Source organism: Apium graveolens, chromosome 4 (genome assembly GCF_009905375.1).
Source record: "Apium graveolens cultivar Ventura chromosome 4, ASM990537v1, whole genome shotgun sequence".
NCBI classification, from domain to species: Eukaryota; Viridiplantae; Streptophyta; class Magnoliopsida; order Apiales; family Apiaceae; genus Apium; species Apium graveolens.
The window spans coordinates 255,202,207-255,229,630 of NC_133650.1; the positions used below are offsets into that span (position 1 = coordinate 255,202,207).

General features: G+C 38.7%; 2 non-coding genes across 2 annotated transcripts; one reads left to right on the top strand and one right to left on the bottom strand.

The window, feature by feature from the left end:
* Window positions 1-3,535: 3,535 nt before the first annotated feature.
* On the top strand, window positions 3,536-3,642 carry LOC141722735 (small nucleolar RNA R71). Its single transcript, XR_012575739.1, has one exon. It is a non-coding gene; the product is annotated as a small nucleolar RNA R71 (small nucleolar RNA).
* An 11,357-nt stretch (window positions 3,643-14,999) lies between these two features.
* On the bottom strand, window positions 15,000-15,106 carry LOC141722599 (small nucleolar RNA R71). Its single transcript, XR_012575610.1, has one exon. It is a non-coding gene; the product is annotated as a small nucleolar RNA R71 (small nucleolar RNA).
* Window positions 15,107-27,424: the final 12,318 nt, after the last annotated feature.

Sequence of the window (27,424 nt, forward strand, 5' to 3'; positions counted from 1 at the left end):
TGCAGAAACTTTTTCTTTTGAGCTGAGGTCAATTTAGGAGGCATTACATTGCTGACGAGATAGTTTACAATATCTGCAAACCATGGTTCTTCCTCCTGAACTGCAAACAACTGCTCATCCGGAAAAGATTCATTGATTAATGTCTTATCTTGTGAAGTAGAATCAGGATTCTCCAACCTAGAGAGATGGTCAGCTACTTGATTCTCAGTACCTTTTCTATCCTTGATCTCTAACTCAAATTCCTGAAGTAAAAGCACCCAACGAATGAGTCTCGGCTTCGAGTCCTTCTTGGAAACCAGATAGCGAATGGCCGCATGATCAGTGAATACTGTTACTTTAGTACCAAGTAGATAAGATCGAAATTTCTCGAAACCAAAGACTATAGCCAAGAGCTCCTTCTCAGTAGTGGTGTAGTTCATTTGGGCCCCATTTAAGGTCTTACTCGCATAGTAGACCACATGGAAGAGATTTTTCTTGCGCTGTCCCAGAACTGCACCTACCGCATAATCACTCGCATCACACATCATCTCAAATGGTTCTTTCCAATCTGGTGCTGTAATAACTGGTGCAGTGATCAAACTCTTCTTGAGAGTCTCGAATGCCGCCAAACATTCATCATCAAATTTGAAAGGCACATCTTTCTCAAGCAAATTGCACAATGACTTAGATATCTTTGAAAAGTCCTTGATGAATCGCCGATAAAAACCCGCATGACCAAGAAAGCTACGGATTCCTTTCACAGAATTAGGTGGTGGAAGATTTTCAATGACTCCCACCTTGGCCTTGTCCACCTCCAGACCCTTGTTAGAGACCTTATGCCCAAGAATAATGCCTTCACGCACCATAAAATGACATTTCTCCCAATTGAGCACCAAATTAGTTTCCACGCACCTTTTTAGTACGGTGCGAAGATTATTCAAACATTCATCATATGAATGTCCAAAGACGGAGAAGTCATCCATGAACACTTCAACATTATTTCCAATCATGTCAGAGAATATAGCCATCATACATCTCTGAAAAGTGGCCGGTGCGCCACATAATCCAAACGAAACTCTGTGAAAAGCAAACGTGCCAAATGGACAAGTGAAGGTAGTCTTTTCCTGATCCTCTGGTGCAATACAAATCTGATTATACCCTGAATAGCCATCTAGAAGACAAAAATACTCATGACCAGCCAACCTGTCAAGCATCTGATCAATAAACGGAAGAGGGAAGTGATCTTTCCTAGTGGCATTGTTCAATTTTCGATAATCCATGCATACTCTCCATCCTGTAACTGTTCGAGTGGGGATGAGCTCATTCTTTTCATTTGCTACCACAGTGATACCTCCTTTCTTAGGTACACATTGTACGGGGCTCACCCACGAACTGTCAGAAATAGGATAAATGATGCTTGCATCCAGCCATTTCAGAAATTTCTTTCTTCACCACCTCCTTCATGATAGGATTCAGTCTGTGCTGCTGTTCAACAGTCGGCTTACTACCTTCCTCTAGCAGAATTTTATGCATACAATATGAAGGACTTATCCCCTTGATGTCTGCTATGGTCCATCCAATAGCCGATTTGAATTCTCTCAAAATCCTTAAGAGCTTGTCTTCCTCACTACCTGAAAGGTCAGATGAAATAATAACAGGTAAAGTAGATGCATCACCTAAAAAAGCATACCTCAAGTGTTCAGGTAATGGCTTGAGCTCCAAGGTAGGTGCTTCCTCTATTGATGGTTTGAGCTTTCCTTCAGAATTCTTGAGGTCAGAAGTACCAAGAGATTCAAACGGCATGTCCAGCTTTCGCTTCCAGGGAGAAGCGTTCAGATATTGTAATTGCTCGTTGCCATCTTCATCATCGCTGTCAAAATCCCCCACTAAGGCCTTTTCCAATGCATCAGACATTAGCATGCGATCGAGTTCCGAAGTAACCGCAGAATCAATCACATCCACTTTTAAGCATTCCTCATCTTCTGTAGGGAATTTCATTGCCTTGAAGACGTTGAAGGTCACATCCTGATCTTGTACCCGCATAGTAAGTTCACCTTTTTGCACATCTATCAAGGTACGGCCAGTAGCCAAGAAAGGTCTTCCCAAGATTATGGGAATCTTCTTATCTTCCTCAAAATCCAGAATAACAAAATCTGCAGGAAAGAAGAGCTTATCCACCTTGACTAGCACATCCTCCACTATGCCCCTTGGGTAAGTAATGGAACGATCAGCCAATTGTAGAGACATGTATGTGGGTTTTGGATCAGGCAAATCCAACTTTTTAAAGATCGACAACGGCATCAAATTAATGCTTGCTCCCAAATCACAAAGGCACTTGTCAAAAGTCAACTTGCCAATGGTGCAAGGAATGGTGAAGCTACCTGGATCTTTCAGTTTTGGCGGTAACTTTTGCTGCAGAACAGCGCTGCATTCTTCCGTGAGAGCAACGGTCTCAAGGTCATCCAGTTTCACCTTCCTTGAAAGAATACTCTTCATAAACTTCGCATAACTAGGCATTTGCTCCAGAGCCTCAGCGAAAGGTATATTGATGTGAAGTTTCTTGAACACCTCCAGAAACTTACCGAACTGTCTATCCAGCTTTTATTGCTGCAATCTCTTAGGAAAAGGTGGTGGAGGATAGAGTTGTTTCTCCCCTGTATTACCCTCAGGCAGAGTGTGTTCAACAGTAGTCTTCCTTGGTTCCGCCGCTTTCTCCTTTTGCTTAGCTTCTTCATCTCTAATTTCAGCTTCTCCTTCTTTTGCCTTTTCAGCATCAGCAACTTTTCCAGACCTTAAGGTAATAGCCTTGACTTGCTCTTTAGCTTCCCTCCTGCCTGGTACTTCCGTGTCACTGGGAAGAGTGCCAGGTTGACGATTGAGCACTGCATTGGCTAATTGACCGATTTGATTTTCCAAGGTCTTGATAGAAACTGCCTGACTCTTGCATAACAGCTTAAGTTCCTCAAAGTCAGCACTAGTAGGTGCAGCTGCACTTCCCTGTTGAGGATATGATTGCCTTTGAGCATACTACTGTGGTTGCTGGAATCCAGGTGGGTTAAACTGTTTACTCACTCCTTGCTGATGTGGTGGCTGAATAGCATTCTGATTATTCCCCCAGCTGAAATTTGGATGATTTCTGTTATTAGGATGATAGGTCGCTGGCACTGGCTGCTGTTGTCGCTGATAATTATTCACATACTGAACAGATTCATTGACAAGAGAACACTGATCCGTAGCATGAGAACCTGCACAAAGCTCACAAACCATAGCTATTTGATTAACTCCATATGTAGCCAAAGAATCAACCTTTATTGACAGCGCTTGAAGCTGTGCTGCAATAGCGGTGGCTGCATCAATTTCCTGAATACCTGCTACCTTACCAGGCATCATCCTCTGAGTTGGGTTTTGATGCTCATTTGCAGCCACAGTCTCGATAAGATTATAAGCCTCAGTATAGCTTTTAGACCATAAAGCGCCTCCAGCTGCTGCATCGAGCATGGGCCGAGATTGGGCCCCCAAACCATTATAGAAACCCGTGATCACCATCCAATCAGGCATTCCATGATGTGGACACTTTCTCAACATTTCCTTGTAGCGTTCCCAAGCTTCGCACATAGATTCTGTAGGTTACTGCACAAACTGAGTAAGAGCACTCCTCATAGCAGCAGTCTTTGCCATTGGATAAAACTTCACCAGAAACTTTTGCGCAAGATCTTGCCACGTAGTGATGGACCCAGCTGGTTCAGAATGTAACCAGTCCTTAGCTTTGTCCCTTAGTGAGAATGGGAAAAGCCTCAGCTTGATAGCCTCATCAGTCACGCCATTATACTTAAAAGTGCTGCAGATCTCAAAAAAATTCCTTATGTGCATGTTGGGGTCTTCAGTCGCCGCTCCTCCAAAAGAAACAGAATTCTGCACCATCTGAATAGTGCCCGGCTTGATTTCAAAGGTGTTAGCTTGAATGGCCGGATGAAGAATGCTTGACTGAATGTCATCAATTTTTGGCCGAGAAAAGTCCATGAGAGCTGGATCAGCTTGAACAATACGATCACCCATGTTTACTGGTTCTTTCCGCTCAGTTCCTGAATCCGAATCTTCAAAATCTAACTTCTCCGGAATATCAAGAACTTCGTCTGTCTCCTCAGCTGTATCTAAAGTCCTCTTGCGAGTACGAGAACGAGTTCGCATAAACGCTCGCTAAAGTATCTGAAACACAACCGGAAACAATAAGTAACTACTACGTCCTAATCACTGAGTCCTAACGACCAATGATGGTAAGTACATAAACTAAACAAATACGCCGAGTCCCCGGCAGCGGCGCCAAAAACTTGTTAGGGCGAAAACACACGCTAATATTCATGCAAGTATACGCGTTCGCAAGTAATATAGAATACTTTCTAGTTCGTTCCCACAGAGACTTAGACTAATTTATTGTCTAATTAAACTCACTCACCAATGTATGATTATTTCTCAATGTTAAGACACTAACACTTAGAATTGTTGACTAAATATTAACTACAATTAACTACTTAATTAATCACTTAATTAACACTTCAAATTATCAATAATAAAACACTCATGAGATCACAACTTCATTACTACTTCCTTCAATAATCATTGTTATTTCCTTTAGCATGTGACAATGATGATATTAATCGAATAACACGAAACTGATAAAAGCCAACTTTCATTGTACTAATACCATTCTACCAAACATCCACAATTAAGATAGAAGTTGAATAGTCATCAATTATGTTGAGTTCCTATATGTCTACAGAAATTGACAACACAACGATTTAAGCACAAGTTATTCCTTTTGATTACATAGGGCAAATAAAACTGTTAGAGTTACCCACTAATCATGCACAACGTACATGAACCTATGCTAGCATGGCAAGTTCTAAATCTTAAGATCCACCGTCACTTCACAAGAGATTAACACCCTATCATATATGTTCGCGACGCACATAAGACGAATACGCACAACCAATACTAGATATCATACAATCATCACACACTAAAGTATTAAACAATTAACTAAAGAATTCCATAGTAAATCCGTTGCAACCCCATGATCACGATTATCTCATAATAGCACTTATCGTCATCATGGGTTCATATGAAATCATGATAAACAAACACAAGAAAATAATAACTAAACTAATTATATTAAATCAGAGTACGTCACAAGAGTAAATAGGTTCAAAGTAAGAAAACTAGCATCCAACGTTACAACGAAACAAGAATCACAAGAAAATATGCTTCATCTTCGTTGCTGTGTACTAAAACGGTCTTCTTCCTTATCTCCTTCGCTCCTTGCGTAATACCACGATCCTCTCTCTTGAAAACATCTCCAAATCTACTTATATAGTAGTCCCATAAACTCAGATTACATAGAAGTGGAAGCCAAACAGAAATAGAATTCCTAAAATAAATTATCTTTTTTTCCGACCCTGCGCGGCCGCTCAGCATAGCTGAGCGGGCGCTCAGCTTCCTGCGCGGCCGCTCAGCATTGCTGAGCGGGCGCTCAGGACCCTTCTGGAAAATTCCTGAGTTTGCTCCATTTCTTCGTCGTAATCTGCCCATTTCTTCCCTCTCTCAATGATGAACACATGCCAAGGCTTATTCTCGATGATTACTCCTCCGAAATGCAACTAATACCCTGAAATGCATAAACACTAGAAAAACGCATCAAATACACAAAATACTTGATTTCAATGCACCAATTTAAGCCATTTTAAGATGTTCTAAGTGGTATAAAATGCCACTTATCAACGCGCTAATCGGAAAAACAGAACATGATCATGAAACAGAAGGCAGCAAACAACCAGCCACCAACAGGAACAGACACAACACAATTACAGGGGTATATACACGCACAATACATCCCCACAGCGCACACACACACTGGTTAAGTCACACACATATTTATACACACTTAACACACACTACACACATATACAGTACACATACATATATGTATATATACAATTAGAGGTTTATATCACTGAAGCCAAGCAAGAATCCGGAAAAAATGGCCGGAAAACAAGCCTTACCGCAGCAACGAGGGAGAAGAAAGGGAAACAAGAACCAAAACCAGAGAAGCAGAGATTCGTGAGAGGGAGAGATTTCGTGAGAGAAAGTTACTGAGAGATCGGAAGAAACTGATCAGAGAGATTCCAGATGAAACGGCAAAGGAAATGAGTAAAAAAAACTGGCAGGAAATGAGGGAAAAAGAAGGATAAGAGATAAGGAGATAAGAACAATAATATTTATCCGATCATTATCCTGATCCGACTCCGCAATTTAACGATTTAATAAACAATGCATGGTTAGACATAACCCAAAAATTGCGAGAATAGCTAAGAATTCTCGAGATAATTGAAAACTAATAAAATATAAATTTTCAAACAAATTTTTAAATTGTTTTTAAAACGTGCTTTGAACCCGAAATTCAATTTTAGCGAACCGAGTCGCACCTAAATTGAATTCAGAAAATTACGGAAACAGTCTTAAAATGTTATAAATATCCTGAAGTTAATAAAAACGTAAATCTCGAAATTTTAAAACAATTTCTGAAACGCCATTTATAGCCGCTTTTATCGATTAAACGAATCAACACGCGGGCGAAATTAATCCCGAAAATTCCTGAAATAGTTTTAAAATTCCCGGAGTATTCCCAACTTAAATAAATATGAGTTCCATAATTTTTAAAGAATTCAGGAATTAAATACAGATTTTATGAATAAATGTAATCAGAAAATCATACAAGGCTTAATAATTGATAAAATACTGATTTCTCAATTTTATAAAGTCCTAAAAATAATTATTGAAATTATAAAGTCATAAAAACAATTTTAGAGATAATCAATATATTTATACAAATAAACTTGTATTAAATTCACTTTTAAAAGTGAAAACAATTCAATACAAGTCCGTAATTAATTACACGAACGACCCTATGCCTCATAAATCACACATAAATAATAATCCAACAACACATAGTGGTCAAAACCAATACACATATTTTATTTAATAATTCCATAATTATGTATTTAAATAATACAGAAATACACGAGTCGTTATATCCTTCCCCCCTTAAAAAGATTCTGTCCTCAGAATCTGATCTAATTAAACAAGTGAGGATATTTGTCAAGCATATCTGACTCTAATTCTAAAGTAAACTCTTCGACTCAAGGATTTATTCAAAGCATACTCAATATGGATATAAACTCATTACTAAGGACTCGCTCTTAACGATATAGGATTTGGATCGATTACTCCGCGCATAACAAATTTGGATGAGAGCCCATTGGCTCCTAATCAACGACTTGGTTCGAATCAGATATGTATCACCTTAATATTAATACGCAGAACACATTATATACATATACTGCAACTGCAGCGGCAACATCAACTAATGGGCAACTTTACTTATATTTATTTATACCTCTAACAGTTCAATACATTTAGGACTCTACTTGTCCCTCCTACTTAAACTTAACCAATCTCTTTCAAGGTAAAACTTTCGCCTATACCCCGATCCTCATTCTATATATTCATATTCTCTCGAGGCAAATCCGTTTTATCTCTTTGTCTATCCCGAGCCGTTTTAACTCTTTTCTGAGTCAACACCACCACACTCTGGATGTACTGAATTAGTTCAGGACTTAACACTATCTCTATTCTCATTTTATCTCAATAGAGTGAGGACCCACGCTTATGTCCATACACCCTTCGTAAAGTAACATTTTCTTACTAACATGATAAATATTAACATAGAAAACTCAATTCACAGTAGGTGATTACTTCAATTTCCTTTGTCAACCCAACATATATACTCTCCACATTTCTTATATTGTCCGAATCATCTTCTCACTTTGACCCTTCATCTTAAGATGATAAGTAGTACTCATTTTCAACCTAGTTCCAACATTCAAACACCTTTTACTCATTCTCATCCGTCTAGGCTAGAAAGTAATTTCATATATTCACTTTATATCACCTTTCGACATTCGAATTCCAATTTTCACTCTTTTCAAAATCCTCAGGAATCTTAATCACGTTCAATTCTTGATTCATAACTTCTTCTTAACACTTCTTGATTCTTCACATTCCTTCTGATTGAAAAGTGATCTCATACACTTACTCTTCATTACTTCCAGGTACTTGAATCTTCAATTCCTAACTTCGTCCATTCTCCCGCTAACTCTTCAACAATCTTAATAATATTCAATTTTATTTTCTACTCAAGACATTTATCCCTGAATGGACCCTTCTTGGTGGGTAGTCACTTAAACAACCATGGCTCATAATCAATTTTGATCAAATTCTCATACTTTTGAAGCTTAGTATTCAATTGCTACTTCTCAACCTTTTGCAGACATTTATTTAAGTGTTCAACTTAGCCTTCCTTAACCCTTAGATGGGCGAGGATGTTATCAATAAATACCTTCATACCATCCAAATACTCCTTATACACCATGTCCTTAATTCCTTATAGTTAGCTGATACTCTTATTACTCCACATATTATCACCAGAACTTGTAACATTCATAACCCACTCTCATCACAATCTTTGATATGTCCTCAGGCTGGATCTTATGTCATTCTTTGAGAAATAACACACTCTTTGAATTAAATCACATAGGTAATTAATTCTTAATATGGGTTGCTTATTCTTATTCGTCATTTTGTTAAACTCCCAATAATCGATACACAACCTCATAATTCCATCCCTCTTCTCCAACAACATCACTGGTGCACCCCAATGGGCTATATCTGGTATGCTCACATTCCTTATTTCAATAACTTCTACAATTATCGAACTAATTATTTCGTTCCACTGGCCTCCAAGACCCCAGGGAATTAATTCATTACTCAAATTCCCCCACAGCTTAAATATTTTCTCCTTCGTATCCTTGCACCTGGGGAATCTACCTCATATTCTTAACTTATTACTCCTTTTCTCATATGATTGGAGGAACTTCTTATATTGCTTCTTCTGGTAATCAATCATTTCCCTGGTTCTTTATCATAGTTTTGGGCAGCTGAACTTTTAATCATATTACAAGTCTTAGTCTTGGCTATACTGGATGTCAAACCTTTCGATGCACTACCTCCCATGCTATTTCGAGAAGCACTTCTACAGTTCTTGGCAACATGCCTCACCTTGCCACAATGGTAATAGATGACTCCTGGGTTTTCCACCTTACATTCTGACGCGTAGTGTCCTTTCTGTCCACACCTGAAACATTTAGCATTTACCTTACACCTTCCATCATGCCTCTTACCACATTGCTTATACTCCAATATAGGCGACTTAACCGACTTGGCTTGATTAGAGCTGGCTGAGGTATTACTAATCATGTTTAAAGAAATTCTTTTCCCTCTAAATTCTTTATTCTTACTTCTTCCAACCTTTTTCTGAGACTTTTGGCTGGATCCTTCTTGACCTAATACTTCTTTCATATCATCAATCTTTCGCTTCTTACCTTATGTTTCTCTAGCGGCTAACTTCTGACCAAATTCAATTACTAAGGCGGCCTGAACTACGGAAGGATATGTCTTGAATTGCAATGCCACCACTCCACTACGAATTTCAGGCTTCAATCCTTGTTGAAACCTCCTTGCCTTCTGAGCTTCAGAGCACACATAATCTAGTATAATCTAGTCAACTCTGCGAACTTAGCCTCATACTCAGCTACACATCTGTCACCTTGCTTCAGTTCTAGAAACTCAATCTCCATTCGATTCCTCACACAGTCAGGAAAATACTTTTCCAAAAATAACTCAGTGAACCTAGCCCATGGAACAGGGCCTTCTCCTTCTAACGCTCGGGTTGACTCCCACCAATAATTCGCTTCATTTTCAAGAAATAACTTGCATATTCATTCTTAAAATTATCACTTACTCGGACAAGGTTGAAAGCTTTCTCTCTCTCTTCTAACCATGCTCCCGCAATCACTAGATTAGGTTCACCTTCAAACTCAGGGGTTTAACATTCTGGAAAGATTTACAATTAACATTTTGGTCCACTCTTTGCTGCTGCTGAACCTTTTGGGTTAACTGCTACTATTGTCCTTACTGCTGGCATAATAAATCCATAATTTCATTTATAATTGGACCCACAACAACACTACTACTATTTTCTTTAGACTGGGTAGCTTTCTTGGGTGGCATCTTCCTGTATCAGAAAAATACTGCCCAATCCAAATACCCATGTCCTTAATATCAGGGTCCATTTATAATAGAAATCTAGATTAACAGCACTAGCAACTATAGCAACGATGACAGTAGCAGAATCAACAACAGTACAGGAAAACTGAGTTATAAAGAAACTAATCACCATAGCATTGCTCCTCAACACAACATCAACTAACTAACTTCTCATCACTACTCAGTTACCATATCACGCTAATTTGATATACTACGAGACTTGGCTGGCTATATCAGCCACCAATTACATAGAACAAACTGATAAATTAAGTCAACTTAAGGAACACTGGACTCTTCTAGGCACCCTAGTCCAAATTTCAATCAACCTTTCTCCAGGGATGATTTCTTATCACCCTCAAGGGATTCACCAATTACTGAATTACCTTTCCCGAGACTATAACTACATCCTTAGATCCTGAACTCTCACGGTTACCATTACTCTTAAATAACATCCTGATATAGGACTCTCGTTCTTCTCAACAATCACTCTTACTTGCTTTCAATAACGAGGACCATCTAATCGCAGAAATTCATTACCATAGAAAATCTAATAAAATTTCCGGCTCAAGGGAATCGAATAAGAAGAAACAGTGAGGGAGATGTAGGTATGACTGAGAGCAACCATACAATTACATAAGGTGGCCAGTCTTAGTACCATACGGTCACAACACATAACTCGGTGGCGTCCCACCAGACCCTTTTGTTACATAGACAAATGGTCAATTCATATGCATTGTTTGCCCCAATCAACCGAAAAGTCACCAAGGAAAGAAACAATACTCAGGTAAGAAATTCACAAATAGAAAAGAAAGAATCTGATTTGTAAGGAGATCAACAGAGCCCTAAGTAGCTTACCTCGGGTTCACAACTTTCTCATAAGAAAGATAAACAACTTATGAAATAGGAAATAATTACTCTGGAGATAAAATACATTTAAAGGAAGAAATAAAAGAGTTCAAAGATGTCACCTCCCGTTCTGATCCACATTCACTACCAAACTTAGTCGTCATAACAACCCCTAACTATTATCACGCTATCCGAACTCACCAAGGTCACATAATCAGTCCCATAACATTCCTTGACACAGAAAATGCGATATTTAGAAATAACGGGGGCGTCTCTTTAGCTGACACATCACGGGTATGCTCAGAAGCTGACTTTTCTCAATCAGACTCGAATTCTCGAAAGAAAAAACTAGGAATATCTATCAGACATTACTTATAATACATATACGAATGAGACGTACTCTAAACTAGAGCAGTTCCAGGCAATCCTCAATAAACGTCAGGGTTACACCCCCGAAACCCTTGACTAAACTCCTAAACTCGCTCCTCTGATTGAGTTGCTGACTCACATATATATAAACCATCTTGTACTCTTTTAACTCTACTCTTAACCTAAATCAGGGACTCAAACCTGCAGCTCTGATACCAACTGTGACGGCCTCAACCCCAAGGTCAGGAGTTGACGTCATCAACAACAATAATAACAATCATAATTCAATCTAAATCATTAATAATACATATCTACGACCCCTTTACCAAGACCTTTTCCAGGTTTAAGAATGATTTAGGTTACAACTAACACGAACCAACTTACGACAATCGTCCTGACGCAGCTAATTTAACACAACAACTCAACAGACCTTCCTTGGTCCAACACAACCAGCTCAGAGGAGTCTGACACGAAGGGAACTGGAACTCTGCCCTGACTATCGCGCAAGAATCTCCTAGGCATCTTCAATACATATAAAATATTCTGCAAGGGTGAGCAATTGCTTGCTCAGCAGCACCACTATATGAATAACAAGTAAAACAGTTTAAAGTAAAGCAGTTATAGGAACAGAATTTAAAATTCGTTAGAAATATGTAAAATAGGTATAAACTGGATATCAAAACTAGCATGCTCTGTAAAACAATAACATCAGTAGTGTGCTGTGTATAAATACCAGAGAATAATTCTAGCATGCCATTCTCATTTCCAAATCCGCTGTATAACTCACTTGCTCAGTTACGAGAATCACAAAACCAAATCAGATACTTACGGATATGTTAAGACAATTGATCAGGCTATCAACACTGGACGGCTCTCACTGCCATCCTATATACCTGTTCCGGAACTCAGAGACCAGCTAGGTCTCTAACCTGCTGTACTAATCGGTTTAATACTGCGCGCAACCGAATTAGCCTCTTACGCCACCTCAATAGGCCTACTCTGGCCCCAATGTATCCCATATCTGACCGTTTTATCCGGTTTTCAAAACACTTGTACCTATCTCATTTTCAAAATCATTTATCTAACCAGCACACATATAAAATCCATTTCGTAAATCATTCCATTCGAGATAGTACCTTTCGAAGTTACTTCTCCCCAAAATAATTTGAAAATAGTTATTTATAACTACGGGGATACGCAACATAAAACGTTTCTGTTCGATTACAAAAGTAAAACATTTAGATATTCATACGCACTGAACCATAAAAGAATAGTCAGGGGTACTTGCCTTGCAGAGCGTTACAACTGTCTCTGATTGACCTTGAACCACTTCGGGATACTCGGCTTTATTACTTTACTATTTGACTATCCTGGATCTGACTTCAATGCTCGTGTCCTTCGCTTAAGAACCTCGCTACGCTGGTCGACTGATCACTAGGTTATCTTAGTTCGATATCAATTCTTGAGTCCTTCGACTAGAACCTACAGAGTCGAAATACCCTACGTTAGTGATAAGTGGCATTTTATACCACTTAGAACGTCTTAAAATGGCTTAAATTGGTGTCTTGAAATCAAGTATTTTGTGTATTTGATGCGTTTTTCTAGTGTTTATGCATTTCAGGGTATTAGTTGCATTTTGGGGGAGGAATCATCAAGAATAAGCCTTGGCATGTGTTCACCATTGCGAGAGGAAAGAAACGGGCAGATTACGGCGAAGAAACGGAGCAAAATCAGATTTTTCCAGTAAAGGTCTGAGCGCCCGCTCAGCATTGCTGAGCGGCCGCGCAGGGTCGGGGAAAAAATATATTATTTCAGGACTTCTACTTCTGTTTGGTTTCCACTTCTATGTAATCTGAGTTTTATGGGACTATTATATAAGTAGATTTGAAACGTTTTCACAAGTGTGGATTGAAGAAGATTGTGTTTTTACGCAAGGAGCGAAGGGGATAAGGAAGAAGACCGATTTAGCACACCGTAACGAAGAGGAAGCATATTTTCTTGTGATTCTTGTTTCGTTGTAACGTTGGATGCTAGTTTTCTTACTTTGAACTTATTTACTCTTGTGACATACTCTATTTTAATATAATTAGTTTAGTTATTATTTTCTTGTGTTTGTTTATCATGATTTCATATGAACCCATGATGACGATAAGTGCTATTATGGGCTAATCGTGATCATAGGGTTGCAACGGATTTATTATGGAATTCTTTAGTTAATTGTTTAATACTTTAGTGTGTGATGATTGTATGATATCTAGTATTGGTTGTGCGTATTCGTCTTATGTGCGTCGCGAACATATAAGATAGGGTGTTAATCTCTTGCGAAGCGACGGTGGATCTTGAGATTTAGAACTTGCCATGCTAGCATAGGTTCATGTATGTTGTGCATGATTAGTGGGTAACTCTAACAGTTTTATTTGCCCTATGTAATCAAAAGGAATAACTTGTGCTTAAATTATTATGTTGTCAATTTCTGTAGACATATAGGAACTCAACATAATTGATGACTATACAACTTCTATCTTAATTGTGGATGCTTGGTAGAATGGTATTAGTACAATGAAAGTTGGCTTTTATCAGTTTCGTGTTATTCGATTAATATCATCACTGTCACATGCTAAAGGTAATAACAATAGCTATTGAAGGAAGTAATAATGAAGTTGTGATTTCATGAGTGTTTTATTATTGATAATTTGAAGTGTTAAGTAAGTGATTAATTAAGTAGTTAATTATAGTTAATATTTAATCAACAATCTTAAGTGTTAGTGTCTTAACATTGAGAAGTAATCATACATTGGTGAGTGAGTTTAATTAGACAATAATTTAGTCCGAGTCTCTGTGGGAACGAACTAGAAAGTATTATATATTACTTGCGAACGCGTATACTTGCGTGAATATTAGTGCGTGATTTCGCCCTAACAAGTTTTTGGCGCCGCTGCCGGGGACTCGGCGTATTTGTTTAGTTTATGTACTTACCATCATTGGTCATTAGGACTCAGTGATTAGGACGTAGTAGTTACTTATTGTTTCCGGTTGTGTTTTAGGTACTTTAGCAAGCGTTTATGCAAACTCGTTCTCGTGCTCGCAAGAGGACTTTAGATACAGCTGAGAAGACAGACGAAGTTCTTGATATTACGGAGAAGTTAGATTTTGAGGATTCGGATTCAGGAACTGAGCGGAAAGAACCAGTAAACATGGGAGATCGTATTGTTCAAGCTGATCCAGCTCTTATGGATTTTTCTCGGCCTAAAATTAATGACATTCAGTCAAGCATCCTTCATCCGGCTATTCAAGCTAACACCTTTGAAATCAAGCCGGGCACTATTCAGATGGTGTAGAATTCTGTTTCTTTTGGAGGAGCGGCAACTGAAGACCCCAATATGCACATAAGGAATTTTGTCGAGATCTGCAACACTTTTAAGTATAATGGCGTGACTGATGAGGCTATCAAGTTGAGGCTTTTCCCATTCTCACTGAGGGACAAGGCTAAAGACTGGTTACATTCTGAACCAGCTGGGTCCATCACTACGTGGCAAGATCTTGCGCAAAAGTTTCTGGTGAAGTTTTATCCGATGGCAAAGACTGCTGCTATGAGGAGTGCTCTTACTCAGATTGCGCAGCAACCTACTGAATCTATGTGCGAGGCTTGGGAACGCTACAAGGAAATGTTGAGAAAATGTCCACATCATGGAATGCCGGATTGGATGGTGATCACTGGTTTCTATAATGGTTTGGGGGCCCAATCTCGGCCCATGCTCGATGCAGCAGCTGGAGGCGCCTTATGGGCTAAAAGCTATACTGAGGCGTATAATCTTATAGAGACGATGGCTGCAAATGAGCATCAAAACCCAACTCAGAAGATGACGTCAGGCAAGGTAGCAGGTATTCTGGAAGTTGATGCAGCCACCGCTATTGCAGCCCAGCTCCAAGCGCTATCAATGAAGGTTGATTCTTTGGCTACATATGGAGTTAATCAAATAGCTATGGTTTGTGAGCTTTGTGCAGGTTCTCATGCTACAGATCAGTGTTCTCTGGTCAACGAATCTGTTCAGTATGTGAATAATTATCAGCGACAGCAGCAGCCTGTGCCAGCGACCTATCATCCTAACAACAGAAATCATCCAAATTTCAGCTGGGGGAATAATCAGAATGCTATTCAGCCACCATATCAGCAAGGAGTGAGTAAACAGTTTAACCCACCTGGATTCCAGCAACCACAGCAGTATGCTACAAGGCAATCATATCCTCAACAGGGAAGTACGGCTGCACCTACTAGTGCTGATTTTGAGGAACTTAAGCTGTTATGCAAGAGTCAGGCGGTTTCTATCAAGACCTTGGAAAATCAAATCGGTCAATTAGCCAATACAGTGCTCAATCATCAACCTGGCACTCTTCCCAGTGACACGAAAGTACCAGGCAGGAAGGAAGTTAAAGAGCAAGTCAAGGCTATTACCTTAAGGTCTGGAAAAGTTGCTGATGCTGAAAAGGCAAAAGAAGGAGAAGCTGAAATTAGTGATGAAGAATCTAAGCAAAAGGAGAAAGCGGCGGAACCAAGGAAGACTACTGTTGAACACACTCTGCCTGAGGCTAATACAGGGGAGAAACAGCTCTATCCTCCACCACCTTTTCCTAAAAGATTGCAGCAACAAAAGCTGGATAGACAGTTCGGGAAGTTTCTGGAGGTGTTCAAGAAACTTCACATCAATATACCTTTCGCTGAGGCTCTGGAGCAAATGCCTAGTTATGCAAAGTTTATGAAGACTATTCTTTCAAGGAAGGTGAAACTGGACGACCTTGAAACCGTTACTCTCACGGAAGAATGCAGCACTGTTCTGCAGCAAAAGTTACCACCAAAACTGAAAGATCCAGGAAGCTTCACCATTCCTTGCACCATTGGCAATCTGACTTTTGACAAGTGCCTTTGTGATTTGGGAGCAAGCATTAATCTGATGCCGTTGTCGATCTTTAAAAAGTTGGACCTGCCTGATCCAAAACCCACATACATGTCTCTACAATTGGCTGATCGTTCCATTACTTACCCAAGGGGCATAGTGGAGGATGTGCTCGTCAAGGTGGATAAGCTCTTCTTTCCTGCAGATTTTGTTATTCTGGATTTTGAGGAAGATAAGAAGATTCCCATAATCTTGGGAAGACCTTTCTTGGCTACTGGCCGTACCTTGATAGATGTGCAAAAAGGTGAACTTACTATGCGGGTACAAGAGCAGGATGTGACCTTCAACGTATTCAAGGCAATGAAATTCCCTACAGAAGATGAGGAGTGCTTAAAAGTAGATGTGATTGATTCTGCGATTACTTCGGAACTCGATCGCATGTTAATGTCTGATGCATTGGAAAAGGCCTTAGTGGGGGATTTTGACAGTGATGATGAAGATGGCAACGAGCAATTACAATATCTGAACGCTTCTCCCTGGAAGCGAAAGCTGGACATGTCGTTTGAATCTCTTGGTACTTCTGACCTTAAGAATGCTGAAGGAAAGCTCAAACCATCAATAGAGGAAGCACCTACCTTGGAGCTCAAGCCATTACCTGAACACTTGAGGTATGCTTTTTTAGGTGATTCATCTACGTTACCTGTTATTATTTCATCTGACCTTTCAGGTAGTTAGGAAGACAAGCTCTTAAGGATTTTGAGAGAATTCAAATCGGCTATTGGATGGACCATAGCAGACATCAAGGGGATAAGTCCTTCATATTGTATGCATAAAATTCTGCTAGAGGAAGGTAGTAAGCCAACTGTGGAACAGCAGCGAAGACTTAATCCCATCATGAAGGAGGTGGTGAAGAAAGAAATTCTGAAATGGCTGGATGCAGACATCATTTATCCTATTTCTGACAGCTCGTGGGTGAGCCCCGTACAATGTGTACCTAAGAAAGGAGGTATCACTGTGGTTGCAAATGAAAAGAATGAGCTCATCCCCACTCGAACAGTTACAGGATGGAGAGTATGCATGGATTATAGAAAATTGAACAAAGCCACAAGGAAGGATCACTTCCCTCTTCCATTTATTGATCAGATGCTTGACAGGTTGGCGGGTCATGAGTCTTTTTGTCTTCTGGATGATTATTCAGGGTATAATCAGATTTGTATTGCACCAGAGGATCAGGAAAAGACTACCTTCACTTGTCCATTGGGCACATTTGCTTTTCGCAGAGTTTCGTTTGGGTTATGTGGCGCCCCGGCCACTTTTCAGAGATGTATGATGGCTATATTCTCTGACATGATTGGAAATAATGTCGAAGTGTTCATGGACGACTTCTCCGTCTTTGGACATTCATATGATGAATGTTTGAATAATCTGCGCGCCATACTCAAAAGATGCGTGGAAACTAATTTGGTGCTCAATTGGGAGAAATGTCATTTTATGGTGCGTGAAGGCATTATTCTTGGGCATAAGGTCTCTAACAAGGGTCTGGAGGTGGACAAGGCCAAGGTGGGAGTCATTGAAAATCTTCCCCCACCTAACTCTGTGAAAGGAATCCGTAGTTTTCTTGGTCATGCGGGTTTTTATCGGCGATTCATCAAGGACTTTTCAAAGATATCTAAGCCGTTGTGCAATTTGCTTGAGAAAGATGTGCTTTTCAAATTTGATGATGAATGTTTGGCAGCATTCGAGACTCTCAAGAAGAGTTTGATCACTGCACCAGTTATTACAGCACCAGATTGGACAGAACCGTTTGAGATGATGTGTGATGCGAGTGATTATGCGGTAGGTGCAGTTCTGGGACAGCGCAAGAAAAATCTCTTCCATGTGGTCTACTATGCGAGTAAGACTTTAAATGGGGCCCAATTGAACTACACCACTACTGAGAAGGAGCTTTTGGCTATAGTCTTTGGTTTCGAGAAATTTCGATCTTATCTACTTGGTTCGAAAGTAACAGTATTCACTGATCATGCGGCTATTCGCTATCTGGTTTCCAAGTAAGATTCGAAGCCGAGACTCATTCGTTGGGTGCTTTTACTTCAGGAATTTGAGTTAGAGATCAAGGATAGAAAAGGTACTGAGAATCAAGTAGCTGACCATCTCTCTAGGTTGGAGAATCCCGATTCTACTTCACAAGATAGGACGTTAATCAATGAATCTTTTCCGGATGAGCAGTTGTTTGCAATTCAGGAGGAAGAACCATGGTTTGCAGATATTATAAACTATCTCGTCAGCAATGTAATGCCTCCTAATTTGACATCCACTCAAAAGAAGAAGTTTCTGCATGAGGTGAAGTGGTATATGTGGGATGAACCATATTTGTTTAGACAGGGAGCTGACCAGATCATCAGGAGATGTATCCTGTTCTGTGAGACGGAGGGGATATTACGAGACTGCCATTCCACGGTTTATGGTGGACACTATGGTGGTGAGAAGACGACAGCTCGTATTCTGCAAGCAGGTTTTTTTTGGCCTACTTTGTTCAAGGATGCTCATCAGTTTGTTTTAAGGTGTGATCGTTGCCAAAGAGTGGGAAATTTGACAAGGAAGGATGAGATGCCATTAAATGTGATGCTTGAAGTCGAGGTCTTTGATGTTTGGGGAATCGATTTCATGGGGCCTTTTATCTTGTCTTGCAATAATCAGTACATCTTGCTGGCAGTCGATTATGTCTCAAAATGGGTCGAAGTTAAAGCTTTACCGACAAATGATGCAAAGGCAGTGCTAAATTTTCTTCATAAGCTAATTTTCACAAGGTTTGAAACACCTCGGGTAATCATAAGTGATGAAGGATCGTATTTCTGCAACCGTAAGTTCACTTCTATAATGCAGCATTATAATGTGAATCATCGAGTAGCTACTGCCTATCATCTGTAAACAAATGGTCAAGCGGAAGTGTCTAACAGAGAGATAAAGCGCATTCTAGAGAAGGTTGTTTGTCCGTCAAGGAAGGATTGGTCTTTAAAGCTCGTTGAAGCTGTTTGGGCTTACAGAACAGCATACAAAACTCCACTTGGTATGTCCCCGTTTCAGTTGGTGTACGGTAAGGGATGTCATCTACCTGCGGAGCTTGAGCATAAGGCTTACTGGGCATTGAAAAAGTTGAACCTGGATTTAGATGCAGCTGGTAAGAAAAGAATGCTTCAGCTTAATGAACTTGATGAATTTCGACTTCAAGCGTACGAGAATAACAAAATGTATAAGGAAAAGCTGAAGAGGTGGAACGATAGGAAGCTACATCCTAAGTTATTTATGCCGGGGCAACAAGTTCTCTTATTCAACTCTCGGCTCCGACTTTTTCCAGGGAAGTTGAAATCGAGGTGGTCTGGGCCTTTTATCGTCAAAACTGTGTTTCCACATGGAGCGGTGGAAATTTTTGAGAATGATCCGGACCAAGCATTCAAGGTTAACGGTCAGCGTTTGAAGCACTACTATGGGGACATGGCAAACCGAGAAGTGGTTAGTGCAATTTTGTTGACTACTTGAGAAGGGTACGAAATGTCAAGCTAATGACGAAAAAGAAGTGCTGCGTGGGAGGCAACCCATGAATTGTTGTTATAGGAACCCTTAGAAGTTAATAACCTATCCAAAATCACAAAAAAAAATCAGAAAACAGGGGCTGAAAAATTTTTTCCAGTGACCCCCTGAGCGCCCGCTCAGCTTTGCTGAGCGACCGCGCAGCAAGCTGAGCGCCCGCTCAGCTTCGCTGAGCGACCGCTTAGGGGTCGAGTACCAGAATTTTTTTTACAGTTCAGAAAAAAAAAAAAAACAAAAACACAAAAACCCATCACAGCCCATAAACCCACGAATTCTTTTCCCATTACCCCATAATTTTATCCCTCAACCCCACTCCTAATCTAATTTAACCAACTCCACACCCTATATACATACACATATCCTACATATCTCCCACAAACTTCCTACACTTAATTTCTCTCCCAAGCACCAAAACTCAGTTCTTACAAATTTTTATTCATGAATCAAATGGCACCCAAGAGAGCACACACTATTGACAGCAGCAGCACAGTTCCTACTGTTGATTCATCGAGGGGTACTGCTGCAAGGCCTCGGTTAACTGACAGAGCCGCGGAGGAGGAGTACACTAGGCTGTTGGGGAAGCCGATTCTGAAGGAGAGAGGGTTTTTACCATCAGGGAGGGATGGTGAGTTGCTGCCCATGATTGCAGAGAAGGGGTGGATAGCTTTTTGTGAGTTACCCGAGGCGGTACCGATGAGCGTTGTTCGCGAGTTCTACGCAAACGCGAAGGCCGAAAAGAATGGGTTTTCTGTGGTCCGAGGGCTGACAGTTGATTATCACCCTGCGGCGATTCGCCGTGTGATTGGCCAGCGAGAGAGGAAACCCGAGGAGGAGAACTGGAATGAAAAGACTGCTGAGGATTTTGACTTGGATTTGATTTATGCGACTCTCTGTCGACCGGGCACAGTTTGGACCTTCAGGACCGGCACTAATGAGTATCATCCCTTTCCGGCGATCGCCATGAACAGGTATGCCCGTGCATGGAATGCATTTATTTGTGTTAATATTTTGCCTTCTTCGCATGCACACGAGGTCACAGTTGAGAGAGCACAATTGTTGTGGGGAATTCTGAATGAGGAGTACTATGTGGACCTTGGTGAGTTTATCTACCAAGGAATTCTGAAGTTTTTGAGGGGAGCGAAGCATATGAACATCCCTTATGCATCCACGGTTATAAAGCTATGCCAAGCAGTGGGAGTGAACTGGCCGGCTCATGAGCAGTTGCAGTTGTCGGCAGCTCCGATTGATTCTGGGACGCTGAATGGGATGCAGGAGTGGACCGGTGGTGAGCCTGAGGAGCATGGGCTGGGTTATCGTCTTCCAGGAGGGCGTCCAGCATGAGGTGCTACTATGGATAGGCCAGGGCATGATGAGGCTGGTTCTTCGAGAGCTCAGGAGGGTGCTGGGATGGTTGATGCCCAGTATAGGAGGCTTACACGGCGGATGGATGCTATGTACGAGACACAGAGCAGATTTGCTCAGGAGCTCACCCTTGCGTTAGGGACTGCTTTTTGGGGCCTTGGAGCTGATATCCAGTGGCCAGTTTTTGGTGAGGACTCTGCATACCCGCCGCCTGATACTCCACCCACTGAGGGTGATGATGATGATGACTCCGAGTAGGTATACCCTGTGTTCCTTTCTACTACCTTCACTGAAGACAGTGAAGATTTTAAGTTTGGGGGTGGTAGTTAAGGAATATTGTGTGTGTGTCATATAGCTGCATATTCATGATAGCTTAGTTCATATAGTTGCATAATTTATGCCATATAGTTTTTTTTGTTATGTATGTCATGTAGCTCATGCATTTACCATGATCCCTTTTGCAATGATTTATCGACTGAATTGTGATATTGATGCGAGTGTAGTGATAGCATTAAAGTGATATTAAGTCGTGTAGGTTGATATGCATGCTAGAAACACTTGTAATTCCACTAAATCTTAGAGAATGCGTAAGGGCTAGATTGTTGTTATGATTTGGTTATTTTCGAGGTCAATCTATTTATTATGCTTAGAATTTGATAATAGGTTCTTAGTGATAAAGGCATGAAAAAGAAAAAAAATTTGGAGGAAAAAAAAATTTGGAATTCGTTGCTAGTTGTGGCTAGGCGTCAAATGGCTAGTAGCCGGCTCGCATATGGTGCGAGTAGTCTAAGGTTGAGCAAGATGGAGCAAAACGCACTTGCTCAGAAGTTAGAAAAAAATATATATATATAATATTTACTTTATGCATAATTGATCAAGTGTGGGCTCTTTGGTATTCGAGTTATTAAGTTCTTTGGGGACTTTATGCCTAGTGACCTAAGGATTTTAGAGTCTGGGATCCGCTAACCTAACGCTCGTTACATGGATACCATTGTATAAGTCTTTTGTGGACCTCACTCATTGCACGGTCAATTAAGCATTTGTGTTGTGAATAAAAAGCACGATTCCGTAATAAGCTCCAGAATTCTTGTAGTGTTGAATATCACTTTGTGCCTAGAATTTTTATTCTCTGTATAATCATGTGATTGCCTTGAGGATAGTCAAGTCATAATAATTGGTCTAGTTCCGAAGCATATCTGTTAAGCATTTGCACACACCACGTTTCTGGCTGTATGTCCGTTTGCATGAGTTTATTGATCTTTAGTTGTCTAACTGCATTTGTTAAGATGTTGCAATTTGGTTGGTTAATTGTAGAAAGGGGGATCGCTGCATTTTCATATAGATTACATTCATGCATGTTTTTATTTGTTTTTGAGTCTGTGACGCTTGAGGACAAGCATCGATTTAAGTTTGGGGGTGTGATAAGTGGCATTTTATACCACTTAGAACGTCTTAAAATGGCTTAAATTGGTGTCTTGAAATCAAGTATTTTGTGTATTTGATGCGTTTTTCTAGTGTTTCTGCATTTCAGGGTATTAGTTGCATTTCGGGGGAGGAATCATCAAGAATAAGCCTTGGCATGTGTTCACCATTGCGAGAGGAAAGAAACGGGCAGATTACGGCGAAGAAACGGAGCAAAATCAGATTTTTTCCAGTAGAGGTCTGAGCGCCCGCTCAGCATTGCTGAGCAGCCGCGCAGCATTGCTGAGCAGCCGCGCAGCAAGCTGAGCGCCCGCTCAGCTATGCTGAGCGGCCGCGCAGGGTCGGGGAAAAAAATATATTATTTCAGGACTTCTACTTCTGTTTGGTTTCCACTTCTATGTAATCTGAGTTTTATGGGACTATTATATAAGTAGATTTGAGACGTTTTCACAAGTGTGGATTGAAGAAGATTGTGTTTTTACGCAAGGAGCGAAGGAGATAAGGAAGAAGACCGATTTAGCACACCGCAACGAAGAGGAAGCATATTTTCTTGTGATTCTTGTTTCGTTGTAACGTTGGATGCTAGTTTTCTTACTTTGAACTTATTTACTCTTGTGACGTACTCTATTTTAATATAATTAGTTTAGTTATTATTTTCTTGTGTTTGTTTATCATGATTTCATATGAACCCATGATGACGATAAGTGCTATTATGGGCTAATCGTGATCATGGGGTTGCAACGGATTTATTACGGAATTCTTTAGTTAATTGTTTAATACTTTAGTGTGTGATGATTGTATGATATCTAGTATTGGTTGTTCGTATTCGTCTTATGTGCGTCGCGAACATATAAGATAGGGTGTTAATCTCTTGCGAAGCGACGGTGGATCTTGAGATTTAGAACTTGCCATGCTAGCATAGGTTCATGTATGTTGTGCATGATTAGTGGGTAACTCTAACAGTTTTATTTGCCCTATGTAATCAAAAGGAATAACTTGTGCTTAAATTGTTGTGTTGTCAATTTCTGTAGACATATAGGAACTCAACATAATTGATGACTATTCAACTTTTATCTTAATTGTGGATGCTTGGTAGAATGGTATTAGTACAATGAAAGTTGGCTTTTATCAGTTTCGTGTTATTCGATTAATATCATCACTGTCACATGCTAAAGGTAATAACAATGGCTATTGAAGGAAGTAATAATGAAGTTGTGATCTCATGAGTGTTTTATTATTGATAATTTGAAGTGTTAAGTAAGTGATTAATTAAGTAGTTAATTATAGTTAATATTTAATCAACAATCTTAAGTGTTAGTGTCTTAACATTGAGAAGTAATCATATATTGGTGAGTGAGTTTAATTAGACAATAATTTAGTCTGAGTCTATGTGGGAACGAACTAGAAAGTATTCTATGTTACTTGCGAACGCGTATACTTGCGTGAATATTAGTGCGTGATTTCGCCCTAACAGTTAGGCCTCTAGGTATGCTTGACATATCCTCGACACCAATTTTACCCAACGATATTCAAACCCGACTTGTAATTGTATACATTATTACAATACAATAACACACCCAATAGTCAAGGTTCACGTTCTCGAGAAATTGGTTTGGTGTTCGTTTCCAGAAAATACGTATACTTGTCATTTTACGAAATTAGGGTTATTGGGTTTTAACAAAACATTCACCACAACTTACAATCACGTTCCGCACAGAACATATGTATATACTTATTTATACTCGTTCGATGTTCCGACAATTACAGGGTATGTCCCGAACTTCCGAATTTAATTTCCAAAAATTCGGGCTGCACCTCCTATGTTTATCGGCCTACCCGTCGAACAACTCGACGTCAAATCACAACCAATCAATTCAGTCCAAACCAATCTACATTTCACAATTTCTCAACCACCGATTTAAATCAACTAATTATTATTATTATTATTCATATTTTATTTTTATTTATCTTAAAATATTAGGACTCAGAACCGCGTCATCACGGTCCACTGTCGACTCGTTAAAAGTCATCGTCAACAGCGGCAAAATTTATTGGTTCCCGATAAAATTCGGGTTTCCAAATAAATTCCACCGATAAATTACAATCATTTCCCGCACGAAATATGTGTTATTTCACAAATATTACTCAAGTAAATTTCCTGTAGGGAATACAAATAAAATTAAAAATAAAACTCGGCCAAACAGGCACACGCGCACAACACGCGCTAATCGGAAAAACAGGACATGATCGTGAAACAGAAGGCAGCAAACAACCAGCCACCAACAGGAATATACACAACATAATTACAGGGGCACATACACGCACAATACATCCCCACAGCGCACACACACACTGGTTAAGACACACACATTTACACACACTACACACATATACAGTACACACATATATGTATATATACAATTAGAGGTTAATATCACTGAAGCTAAGCAAGAATCCGGAAAAAACGGCCGGAAAACAAGCTTTACCGCAGCAACGAGGGAGAAGAAAGGGAAACAAGAACCAAAACCAGAGAAGCAGAGATTCGTTAGAGGGAGAGATTTCGTGAGAGAAAGTTGCTGAGAGATCGGAGGAAACTGATCAGAGAGATTCCAGATGAAACGACATAGGAAATGAGTAAAAAAAACTGCCAGGAGATGAGGGAAAAAGGAGGATAAGAGATAAGGAGATAAGAACAATAATATTTATCCGATTATTATCCTGATCCGACTCCGCAATTTAACGATTTAATAAACAATGCATGGTTAGACATAACCCAAAAATTGCGAGAATAGCTAAGAATTCTCGAGATAATTGAAAACTAATAAAATATAAATTTTCAAACAAATTTTTAAATTATTTTTAAAACGTGCTTTGAACCCGAAATTCAATTTTAGCGAACCGAGTCGCACCTAAATTGAATTCAGAAAATTACGGAAACAGTCTTAAAATGTTATAAATATCCCGAAGTTAATAAAAACGTAAATCTCGAAATTTTAAAACAATTTCTGAAATGCCATTTATACCCGCTTTTATTGATTAAACGAATCAACACGCGGATGAAATTAATCCCGAAAATTCCTGAAATAATTTTAAAATTCCCGGAGTATTCCCAACTTAGATAAATATGAGTTCCATAATTTTTGAAGAATTCGGGAATTAAATACAGATTTTACGAATAAATGCAATTAGAAAATCATACAGGGCTAAATAATTGATAAAATACTGGTTTCTCAATTTTACAAAGTCCTAAAAATAATTATTGAAATTATAAATTCATAAAAACAATTTTAGAGATAATCCACATATTTACACAAATAAACTTGTATTAAATCCACTTTTAAAAGTGAAAACAATTCAATACAAGTCCGTAATTAATTACACGAACGACCCTATGCCTCATAAATCACACATAAATAATAATCCAACAACACATAGTGGTCAAAACCAATACACATATTTTGTTTAATAATTCCATAATTATGTATTTAAATAATACAGAAATACACGAGTCGTTATACTTATTATATTAAGTTTGGTTTTATTTATATTACTTCTACATGTTTTATGACAATGTTAAATTTGATTTGATTTTTGTTATCTTATACTTCTACATGTCTCGTGAATCTATTAAATTTGATTTTATTTTTATTTCACACTTTTGACTTTAACCTTTTTATTCCTAATTCCCTTATGTATTGCAAATTCAATATATTATACGTTCTATATAACAAACATAAATATATATATGTTTAGCCTTTTTGAATCATATACCTTATTTAATATAATTATTAGAATTCTATTTTAATTATACTTCTTGATTTCTAAGTAACACCCAGACCATTTTAATTCCATATATAAATATACATACCGGAAGACTCCTGTTTGAAAATATATTATTTTGAGCCATTTTGGTTTAGTATAAATAGTAAAATTCTATTATAATTATACTTTTTGATTTCTAAGTATCACCCAGATATTCTTCTTTAATTTCTCTATGACTTCTAATATTATATGTATTATTTTACTCATTTTTAATTACAATTCTTATATTGATTTTGACTCAGTAATCCTATTTCTTATATGACTCAATAGTATATTTTAATGAAATAATAAGAATTTTGAAATTGTATTTTAATTATAATATTTGTATTTATTATAATTAAATAACCTTTATTAATAAGTGAAACACTATTTTATGTGGTACTTTGGTTTCACCTATTTTTGGTTTCATCAACTTTCCCCTTTTTGAATTTCATTATAACTCTAAATGTATAATTTTTATTCTTTTGTTAGATATTGAATGCAACACGGAGGGGAGGGGGTGAATGTGTTTTTTTTAATTTTTAGACTTTTAAAAACTTATTTGGATTTTAGGTGAACAAGGCAGTTTAGATTTTGCAGAGATATTGTGTTCACATAAATAATCGACAAGCACAATATTTTCAAATTAACTTAATTTGTATCAATTAAGTTGGTCTTGCTACAAATTCTGTGTTCTTAAGAAAATAAGAAATCAACTTCTTTTGTAATATCCCATATTTTCAAATATTATTATTATTATTATTTGGAATTGTTTAAGTGATTTTATGTGAATTTTAGTGAATTATATGTTAACTGGAATTCATATTTGGGTGTTTATATGTGATATTATGTGAGTATTTGAATTTTTATATGTTCAGAAAAAAATATAGATAATTGTGATATTTTTCTGGTAATTTTTGGACTGTTATATGTTTTTATAATGATTT